This window comes from Oncorhynchus tshawytscha, linkage group LG10 (genome assembly GCF_018296145.1).
Source record: "Oncorhynchus tshawytscha isolate Ot180627B linkage group LG10, Otsh_v2.0, whole genome shotgun sequence".
Classification (NCBI taxonomy): domain Eukaryota; kingdom Metazoa; phylum Chordata; class Actinopteri; order Salmoniformes; family Salmonidae; genus Oncorhynchus; species Oncorhynchus tshawytscha.
In genome coordinates this window covers 9,564,747-9,575,181 of record NC_056438.1, presented here as the reverse complement: position 1 = coordinate 9,575,181, position 10,435 = coordinate 9,564,747, and the positions used below count along the sequence as shown (strand labels likewise).

General features: G+C 43.4%; 1 long non-coding RNA gene, 6 other non-coding genes and 1 pseudogene across 9 annotated transcripts in view; all 8 read left to right on the top strand.

The window, feature by feature from the left end:
- The window catches only part of LOC121847601, a 6,738-nt gene extending 2,376 nt beyond the window's left edge, over positions 1-4,362 (top strand). Inside the window, exons 6-14 of one of the 3 annotated variants that reach the window (XR_006084445.1) lie at positions 293-342; positions 661-708; positions 1,305-1,363; positions 1,541-1,622; positions 2,072-2,105; positions 2,597-2,649; positions 3,108-3,155; positions 3,529-3,573; positions 4,239-4,362. This is a non-coding gene — a long non-coding RNA (uncharacterized LOC121847601). Of the gene's footprint in view, positions 1-292; positions 343-660; positions 709-1,289; positions 1,364-1,540; positions 1,623-2,071; positions 2,106-2,596; positions 2,650-3,107; positions 3,156-3,528; positions 3,574-4,238 lie in introns of all 3 variants that reach the window. The other 2 variants (XR_006084444.1, XR_006084443.1) reach the window with 2 other exon arrangements.
- LOC121847667 lies at positions 155-218 on the top strand. The gene has a single exon (XR_006084486.1). It is a non-coding gene; the product is annotated as a small nucleolar RNA SNORD29 (small nucleolar RNA).
- LOC112242404 lies at positions 475-546 on the top strand. The gene has a single exon (XR_002952493.1). It is a non-coding gene; the product is annotated as a small nucleolar RNA SNORD30 (small nucleolar RNA).
- Positions 878-1,004, top strand: LOC112266241. Its single transcript, XR_002955893.2, has one exon. It is a non-coding gene; the product is annotated as a small nucleolar RNA SNORD22 (small nucleolar RNA).
- LOC112266238 lies at positions 1,399-1,468 on the top strand. The gene has a single exon (XR_002955890.1). It is a non-coding gene; the product is annotated as a small nucleolar RNA SNORD31 (small nucleolar RNA).
- Positions 1,855-1,924, top strand: LOC121847672. The gene has a single exon (XR_006084493.1). It is a non-coding gene; the product is annotated as a small nucleolar RNA SNORD31 (small nucleolar RNA).
- LOC112266234 lies at positions 2,702-2,771 on the top strand. Its single transcript, XR_002955887.1, has one exon. It is a non-coding gene; the product is annotated as a small nucleolar RNA SNORD31 (small nucleolar RNA).
- On the top strand, positions 4,096-4,169 carry LOC112266236 (annotated as a pseudogene).
- Positions 4,363-10,435: the final 6,073 nt, after the last annotated feature.

Below are 10,435 nucleotides of genomic sequence, written 5' to 3'. Positions count from 1 at the left end.
GGGCACCTTATTCCTTGTGAATGGCTCCTGAGTGGCGCATCGGGCAGGTCACAATACAGTATGGCCAGTTGGTCTCGTCAATCAGTAGTCCACTGTATAGGGACCAGTGACATGGGTTGTCATGACTGGAACCAGTCGCTTGAAGATGCTACAGTCCCAATGATGACAATCTTAGCTCACTTTGAACCGATGTGAAACGACATGAACTGCTGAGTGACTGTATATAGTGCTGCAGTTAGTCATCGATTCCTCAATCATCACACTAATAAAATGTTTGCCTTTCGTTCTTCAGGGTTTGGGTGCTGTGGTCAGTTGCATTGCAGCGTGGACTCCAACATACTGGTAAGTTGTGGTTCTGAAACTGTCCCAAGTGGCTCTTTATAGGTTATTGTATTGATATTTACACAGCTTGTTAACTTTTACTTGTATAGTTTAGCTGAACGCGGCATGTTTTAGCCCTCCCAACCTTCTGCTGAACATGATGAATATTCTCTTTGGAATCTCGTTCGTCTGAACTCCTGTTGAGAAAAGGAATAGCTGACTTCAGCAGAGGGCTACGTAACCTGTCATAAAGGCTACATATGTTATGTCTAACCCCCTCCTTGTGCCCTCATATCTGGTCCCCACCAAGACTGTAACCTGAAGCTTATATCTTCCTAGGTTCTTATGTATATGGCTGAACAGGGAGCCGTGATGCCAACTAGACTGGTGAGTTTTGGTTAATGAGTACGTTTGGTAATTGTTATGGGTAATGAATCTAGTCCATGTTTCTTAACCAGAGACTCTGCCTTAGCCACAAGCTATAACCCGTCTAGTGTAAAAACTAACTGCAAACAAGAGGGAACAGTTGATGTTTGGTAGTCGTGGTGACTCTGGCTCCTAGTGATGACACCCGCACGCGTCTTACGCCCTGCGTCAACGACAGAACCTGCAAAGGTGGACCCACTGGCGTTGCCAGGGCAACAAGGGGACAGCTGGTTGGGGTTACCAACTGTCTGATGGGACCAGAGACCCACACAAAATAGCATTTGGCTCTGCATTGTTGATCCAAAATGGCTGCTATTAGATTTAATATGGAGAATCATTCATGTCATGCTAGTTGTCGCGTGTGTTTTGTGCTGCTACTACTAGTGGTAGTCCTGATGCAGTACAGGGCACTTGTCAGCACCTTCCCTTATTTTGTCTCTCAGGGTGGTAGTGCTGGTCTTGGGTCTTTTAGATAGCTGTGGGATAGCAACTCAGACAAAAAAGCAGTCTTTAATGTAGTTATGTTCAACATGTTTATTTAGACTCCTCTCCTTCAGGTCCTGATGGTGGTACCAGACAAGTCACTAGAAGATGCCTGTTACTGAACTACCTCAAGGTGTGTATGATCGACTTGACTTCTGTCCTCTATAATGTAGAAGTGATGATTTCCGGTTACCGCCCCAGTCTGATGTTAAGCTGACTGATTGGTTACTGAACTGATCTATAGAGGTGGGGCTACTTTGCTGTACTGCAGTTAATCACATTAATACAGATAGAAAATCTCCTCCTCCAGGTCCTGACTGTTGTACCAGACTGGCCACTAGAAGGAAGCTCTTTGCTGTGACAGTGAATGAAGGTGTGTAATTCAAGTTATTGTGAGTAGAAGTGTAGCACAACCAGCTGGCAGATTATTTCACTTATCAACTGCAATCTATGCTACTTCCTGATGTTCAGACAATGACTGCAGCAGTCTGTCCACTCCTGGCTGAACGCAAGGCACAACATGAGGAAGTAGAATCAGTCACTAGTGTGGTGGGAAAATGTATCAAGACGATTCAAGGACAAGACTGAATAATAGATGTGAAATTAATAATGGTGCCACCTGTTGGTAGAAGTGATGATTTCTTATTACCGCCCCAGTCTGATGTTAAGCTGACTGATTGGTTACTGAACTGATCTACTCTCTAGCGGTGTGTTCTGGTCCTGGGACCCAGAGTATGGTTGGGTCCCCAAGATTAGTTAATGCTGTGCTGTTGACTGATCTAATGTCTGACCACTAGTTCTTACAATATCACTTAATAATCCCTCAACTCTCCTCCCCCAGTTGATGTCCTTGTGGGTCTGCAGTCTTCAGGAAGGTGTGTATGATTGTTTTTACAGCATCTTCACTCACTGACCCTGCACCTCTTGCACTTGCTACAAACTCCACCTACCTTCTACCTACTCATTAACATCACTGAGGGAACTACACCTCCCATGAAAGCTTTGCTACAGCACACCCACCAAATGGAACATTCTGGAATGCTGTTTGTGATGAAGCCTTTTTAACAGTTGATTGGCTTCTGTCCGGTGCTCTGTGGCTGGCATCAACCCAGGTTTCCCATCGGCCCTCCTGTGGGTTGGGCAGACACTGACAAGCCTGCTCCTGTCCAGGGACAGGGGTAAGGTGGGCTGCCTGCCTGGAGGGAGGGTGTCTGGGTGGGGAGCTTGGAGCCAGACCTTGGACCACTGGCTGGATGGCTACAATAACTGAACACAAGTCTGATCTCATTTCAGAATGCTCTGCTTATAGTCTGCAGTACCTAATGTACTTCTGCATAATGTTTAATTAGGGATCTGTTCCTTCCAGGTCCTGACTGTTCCAGCCTGGCCACTGGAGAACTGTTGCTGCACGACCTCAAGGTGTGTAGGATCAACTTTCACTTGATCTGTTACCATTAACTGTCCTTTATCATGTAGAAGTGATGATTTCCTGTTACCGCCCCAGTCTGATGTTAAGCTGACTGATTGGTTACTGAACTGATCTATACTCTAGAGCAGTGTTTCACAATCCTGGTTCTTGGGACAGATGTAAGGCTTCGTTCCTTACAGCTCATTTCTGATCTTTCACTAATTATTTTTGAATAATCAGACCCTAATGTTGACTGCAGCTATTTCCTTAAGTTGCAATAAATATAAACTTCAGAGAAATAATCTAAATGTTATTGAACCCCGGTCGTTTCCGAATACTCTGGGATACCACCTAAACTTGTTGACATTTTTGGGTCCCCAGGATTAGAATCCACTGCTAAAGACTGATCTCATGTCTTACTACAAGGTCTTACAATGTCACTTCATGCTTTCCTACTTTCTCCCTCTAGGTTTCTGCCCCCCTGGTTGAGGTCCTGGTGTCTGCAGGGTTTGGAAAGGTGTGACTTTAGACGGAATCTTAAGGCTCCTTCCACATGAGGCATTCTGCAATGTTGTAAATGATGCAATTCTCTGGTGCCAGTCTGTTGTCAGATCTGTGCTCTGGGGCTGGATCAAGGTCTGGCCTCCCATCGGTCCTCCTGTGGGTTGGGCAGACACTGACAAGCCTGCTCTTATGCTTGGGGGCAGGGGTAAGGTGGGCTACCTGCCTGGAGGGAGGGTGTCTGGGTGGGGGCTTGACCCCAGACCCTGGACTGCTGGATGGCTACAATGACTGAACTAGTGTTCTGATCTGGTTTCAGAATGTTCTGGATGTAGTCTCGTGATCTAAGATGGGGATTATTTGGTTTTAAAACTGTTCTGTTTGTTTAGATCTGGTTGGCTGCTGAAGTGTTGCTGTGCTGGTGGAGTTTGAAGGTGTGTAGTGTTATTATAATACACTGAGTATAGAGGACATTAACACCTTCCTAATATTGAGTTTACCCTCAGAACAGCCTGTTGTCTACAAGGGGTCTGTAAGCGTTCCACAGGGATGTTGGCCCGTGACAACTGTGGGTCGGCATTGGAGTCTAGTTAGCTGGATGTCCTTTGGGTGGTGGACCAGAGTTGATGCACATGAGACACTGTTGAGCTTGACAAACCCAGCAGTGTTTCAGTTGATACAAACCGGTGTGCCTGGTACCTGCCATACCTCATTCAAAGGATCTTAAATCCTTTGTCTTGCCCATTCACCCTCTGAGTGGTACACAATCCTTGTATTTAACCAGTCACTTCAATAAGGGCTCGCTTTCACCTGGTCTGGTTAATGTATTGACCACTCAGTGTATATGTGTTGTAATGGAAAAGGGGGCAGATCAATATTAGGAAGATGTTCATGTTCTGTTGAATGTTCGTCTTGGATCATCACACTGACCCATGCAATGTGTTCTACACTACATACTCTGATGTGATGAGTCATCATTACCGCCCCAGTCTGATGTAACGCTGACTGATTGGTTCATCTCTGATCAAGTCATCTCATACCTTGTGTTTTAGTCCCTACAGTATCACCAGGGTTTAATTCTCACACTTTTCCTCTCTAGCTCTCCTGTTTTACACCTGCAAGACCTCTTGCACTCCTGATTGGTCAGCAAGGAAGTGGGGGAAACCAGGCCAAGTCAATTCAACCCTGTGACTGTTCTGATGTGTAATAAACCTACAAATTAATACTTGTCCTATTTTTCTTTCTTGGTGGTAGTTTAATTTGGCCATTTTTAATGAACCGTGTGGTGTTCTGATTTCAATACTGAACAATGATTTCAATCATCGCATGTTATTCAAATTTTTAAACCTGGATATTTGACTTCTCACTGGCTATAGGAACTTGACTAAGGTAATTCTTTGTTTTTGAAAATGTTGTGAGCACAATGTTTAGTCATGTAGTAAGCTCTAACACAATGGGATAGACCTTATATTGAATAAATTCAGCTACGACTCTACCAATACCACCAAAGATGGTGGATAGTGTTAACTCAGGCCTTTACCATTGGGTCAAAGAAAATTGCGGTATGTAACTGCATGGTTATGACGGACACCAATGTGCCGGCTTGTATTTCCGGAACCTCTGGTTCGTTCAACTATTACTATGGTGGAAGGGAGGTTTTTGTGATCAGTGAGAACGAGGGTTAAAGGCGCTGCGTGGTCGATTTGTTTGCGTTTGTCGTCAAGCATTTACGGTGATTTCGTGGAGCAATGCAGAGCTATTAAGGAAGTGAGTTAATACAAGCCCTACCGTCAACCAATAGTATTAATGCGAACTGTTAGTGGCAAAGAATTTGGGCTCTGACAAGGTAATTCAGTGTTAGCTCATGAGGCTAGTTTCCCGGACACAGATTGAGCCCAATCCCGGATTTACATTAGAATTCTGGCGATTAACAGGAGGGGAAAAAAAGGCGCATAAATGACGCAAATATTAATTTCTGAAGTTAGCTTTGCTCAGTGTTTTCAGATATATTTTGTCAGATGTTACTATGGAATAGTGAAGTATAATTACAAGCATTTCATATGGTTGTCAGAATTTTGGTTTTGTTTTTTCACCCGCCTCTTGAGGATTGCCCCAAACAATCGGGAAGATGGTAGAAAAAGTGACTTAGTGACTTAATTGTTTAATCCAAGTGTAACTCTGCTCACACTGCTTTGCTTTATCTTGGTCAGGTCGCAGTTGTAAATGAGGACTTGTTCTCAACTAGCCTACCTGGTTAAATAAAGGTGTTCTCAACCAGCCTACCTGGTTAAATAAAGGTGAAATAAAAACTTTTTCTGGATTCAGTTAATTTGCACGGCAAATAGGGACTTTGCAATTAATTGCATGTGACGTAGAAGTCCGTCACTGGCCGCGGGCAGTGACGTAGAAGTCCGTCACTGGCCGCGGGCAGCATTTGGTTCTTTAACGCGCACATATTCATCACTCCTCCCTGCGCCATTATACCATAAGTTAACAATGTGGGTCGACACACAATTTAACTTCTGTCTTGGTGCATGCATTTCACACTTGTCAATGTTCATGTTTGAGAGATACAATAATTATTATACTTATCAATGTTGTGGATGAGCGCATTGTTTGTTTGTTCTGTTCCTCTCTCTCCATCTCTGTAGCTTCTGGGTATGCTGGAAAAGGACCCGAGCTAAGGGAATTGGGTTGGCTTTATAGTGCCTGTCCCAAATGGCTCATTGAAAGATATTGTCAGTAATGATGTAATGTTGTAAATGTTATGTTGTGATATTGTTTAAAACAGTGTTGCAATGTATATCCTTTAGTATGTTTAGTTCATGGAAAATGTAGGTTTGTATTGTTAATTGATTAATTAATTAGGGTTAATTGTTCTGAGGGGAGGGGCTAGCCCTACAAAAGGAGCCTCTCTCCAGTCTCTAAGGGGGAATTTTTGGATTGAGCTGTGGATGGTGCAGCATTGTTGTTAAGCTGTCCCATAAGGTAGACGTTGATGGCAGTACTGTTGTTTTCTGTTCCGGAATCACTTGTAAATAAACACCTTTGCACAGAAGAACTTTTGCGGTTCCGCCATCTTTTTATTTTTATAGAGGTTAGGTTATCCAGTTTAGCCATCTGGCCTACTCTACGTGACATTGCAACTCATCTGATCACTCATAACATTCTGCAGTATTTGCAAATTGCCATCATACAAACAGGCAGCAGACATTGAAAATGTATATTTGTGTCATTCTCAACTTTTGGCCACGACTGTACAGTTAATATTGTGCGCCGTTCAGTACTGGTCTGCGTCACCATCCATATGGCACCGATCACATGTTCCTGTCAATCATAAATTGGCTTTTTAGGAGATTCCACATTTTCTGAGATCAATAAATATGACCATTATAACAGGTGCTTTTAGAGTACAAATGCTTCAATTCTATGACGTTAGCTGATCTCAGAAAGGTTTAAGCCTGCGTTTACCACAGACCTTATTTTCAGTCTTGATGTAAAAACATTTCCCCAGAGCATTTGTCCAACAAACCTTGGCAGTTTGTGCCTAACAAGATGCCATTACTATTACTCTCTATAGCAGCTGGGTCTGGTCTACCTAGTTAATTGAATACGACACATTGTTCAGCGAATGGTAGTCTTGCTTGCCATCCGTCTCAAACCTCATTCTGTCTGCATTGTGTGATGTATTGTCTCCACCTTCTTGCCCTTTGTGCTGTTGTCTGTGCCCAATAATGTTTGTACATTGTTTTGTGCTGTTACCATGTTTGGTGCTGCTACCATGCTGTGTTGTGTTGCTGCCTTGCTATGTTGTCTTAGGCCTCTATCAAATCACAATCAAATTTATTTATATAGCCCTTTGTACATCAGCTGATATCTCAAAGTGCTGTACAGAAACCCAGCCTAAAACCCCAAACAGCAAGCAATGCAGGTGTAGAAGCACGTTGTGTTGTCTCTCTTGTGGTGATTGTGTGTTTTGTCCGATATATTGTATTTCTTTTTAGTCCCAGGCCCCGTCCCTGCAGGAGGCCTTTTGGTAGGCCGTCATTGTATATAAGAAATTGTTTTTAACTGAGTTATGTTAATTTAAAAAAGAGAAAAACCTAAGCACTTTTCAACATCTTCCCTCTTCCAGTTCTTGGATAGAAAACCTGTATGTCTCTAGTGGTGAACTGGGATAGTGCAGCAGAACACCACTGGATAGAATACCTGTATGTTTCTAGTGGTGAACTGGGATAGTGCAGCAGAATGCGACAGTCCTATAATTTCGGCCATACAGTGGTTCGGCAAAATTTGATCAGGAATTAAGACTATTAGTGTTTGCGACAATGTATGTAAAAGGATTATTGGTATAAAATTCCTTTAATCACTCAGATGGTTGGTATTTTCTGTGGCATTCAAAAGGTCTTCGTCTGACATTGGACATGGTGTCAAACAACCTTTCACCCGACTGATGCATGCTTTCCTTAAAGGAAAATTCCACCCCAAAACGGTCTTTTGGTATTTGCAAAATGCATCATATGGGGATTTGTGTATTTTGAAAGTTACATATCTTGAGAACCTGATTGTTGATAAGCAAAACATTTTGGGACGATGTCACAATGGACTAATGAAGCAAATACCAGGAGATGGTTTTTGGATGGCGTTGTCCTTCAACTGGTTTCTAGAACTCCCTGGAAAACTGTATTTTATGCTGTTATTCTGTAGTCATGAAATTAAAACCTTTTCAAGACATGAAGTCAAACCGTTACACACCAACACTAACCATGGTGGGGTGGGGTGACTGAATTTAATATACAGTTACACAACAACACTAACCATGGTGGGGTGACTGAATTTAATATACAGTTATACACCAACACTGACCATGGTGGGGTGACTGAATTTAATATACAGTTACACACCAACACTAACCATGGTGGGGTGACTGAATTTAATATACAGTTATACACCAACACCAACCATGGTGGAGTGACTGAATTTAATATACAGTTATGCACCAACACTGACCATGGTGGGGTGACTGAATTTAATATAGTTATATACCAACACTAATGATGGTGGGGTGACTGAATTTAATGAACAGTTATACACCAACACTGACCATGGTGGGGGGAGTGAATTTTAATAACAGATGCATTGAAGTGAGGCACTGGTTGGCAGAAAACCAACCAACCAACCAACCAACCGCTGTAAACATCACTCAGTATGATGCTACTGTCTAGTAGCAGCCTAACAGATCTGACAGGGGTACGACACAGCAGCATCACTGAGTCAGCCAACTCATTTTCATAAACAACCGTAAATGAATTGGTTTGAGTTCAATCAAAACGCTGATGTGCGTTTTGGTCATTGAGTCAATTAGACCCACAGACATTTCAAGCTTACCGGTATCTTGATAAAAATGTGTTCCTGCTTTGTGATGTCATCCCCCTCCTTGTTGTTTGACATGACAAGCAGTACAGGGGCATGACGACACAAACACACTGGTACCCAGACGAAACCAATTAACCCTAGTCCTGGACTGGAAACCAATTAACCCTAGTCCTGGACTGGAAACCAATTAACCCTAGTCCTGGACTGGAAACCAATTAACCCTAGTCCTGGACTGAACCAATTAACCCTAGTCCTGGACTGGAAACCAATTAACCCTAGTCATGGATTGGAAACCAATTAACCCTATTCCTGGACTGGAAACCAATTAACCCTGGTCCTGGTACCCAGACTGGAAACCAACTAACCCTAGTCCTGGTACCCAGACTGGAAACCAATTAACCCTAGTCCTGGTACCCAGACTGGAAACCAATTAACCCTGGTCCTGGTACCCAGACTGGAAACCAATTAACCCTGGTCCTGGTACCCAGACTGGAAACCAACTAACCCTGGTCCTGGTACCCAGACTGGAAACCAATTAACCCTAGTCCTGGTACCCAGACTGGAAACCAATTAACCCTGGTCCTGGACTGGAAACCAATTAACCCTGGTCCTGGTACCCAGACTGGAAACCAATTAACCCTGGTCCTGGACTGGAAACCAATTAACCCTGGTCCTGGTACCCAGACTGGAAACCAATTAACCCTGGTCCTGGTACCCAGACTGGAAACCAATTAACCCTGGTCCTGGACTGGAAACCAATTAACCCTGGTCCTGGTACCCAGACTGGAAACCAATTAACCCTGGTCCTGGTACCCAGACTGGAAACCAATTAACCCTGGTCCTGGACTGGAAACCAATTAACCCTGGTCCTGGTACCCAGACTGGAAACCAATTAACCCTGGTCCTGGTACCCAGACTGGAAACCAATTAACCCTAGTCCTGGTACCCAGACTGGAAACCAATTAACCCTGGTCCTGGTACCCAGACTGGAAACCAATTAACCCTAGTCCTGGTACCCAGACTGGAAACCAATTAACCCTGGTCCTGGACTGAGAAGCATCTGTCTGGGAAACTTCCCCTAAAACTAGCATTATAGAACTGATTATGTTGTCAGCTAACAACATCCCACAGAGCGGAGGTTGAGAAACACTGAAGCTTCTTCAGATGTGTTTTATTAATGCAACACCCAGGATGTTAATCTGCAGTGAAGTACTACTCCAGTCAGTAGGTTCTCTCCTGTCACAGCACTGCAGCCGATGATACACCAGTGGTGGGTCTTAATGTCATCCAGACCCAGGGCCTACACACACACACACACACAGTAATAATATGAATACAAGTATTAGACATGAAATCAAAGTTATCAAACAATGTTTTTCCAACCCACTGATGACAAAAACACAGAAATTGTGTGGGAGTCTGTGTGTGTGTGTCTGTGTATAGGGGGGTACTGTGTTCTCTTAGGTGTGAAACATTACAGTTTGGAAATTGTAAAGGATATGGTCACATGTCAAATGTTAGCAGATGAGAAAAGAATGATATTGAAGAATCTGTGAATGGAAAATGTTGCATCTGTGGTGGGGATCATACTCCGGACTTCCCTGAGTGCCCTGTTAGGGTGAAGGAGGTCAAGGTGTCAAAGATCAGGGCTGCTCAGCCGGTCTCCTATGTGGAGGCTGTGAAGAGAGTCAAAGGGGCAAGAGGCAACAGTGTTGACGATATAGCAGTGGATGCAATTCAACCAGTTGCTAGTGTTTTAAGAATTTGGTATTTTATTAAGATCCCCATAAGCTGTTGCAAAAACAGCAGCTACTCTTCCTGGGGTCCACACAAAACATAATACAGAACATCATTAGACAAGAACAGCTCAAGGACAGAACTACATACATTTTTAAAAAGGCACACATAGCCAGTTGATCT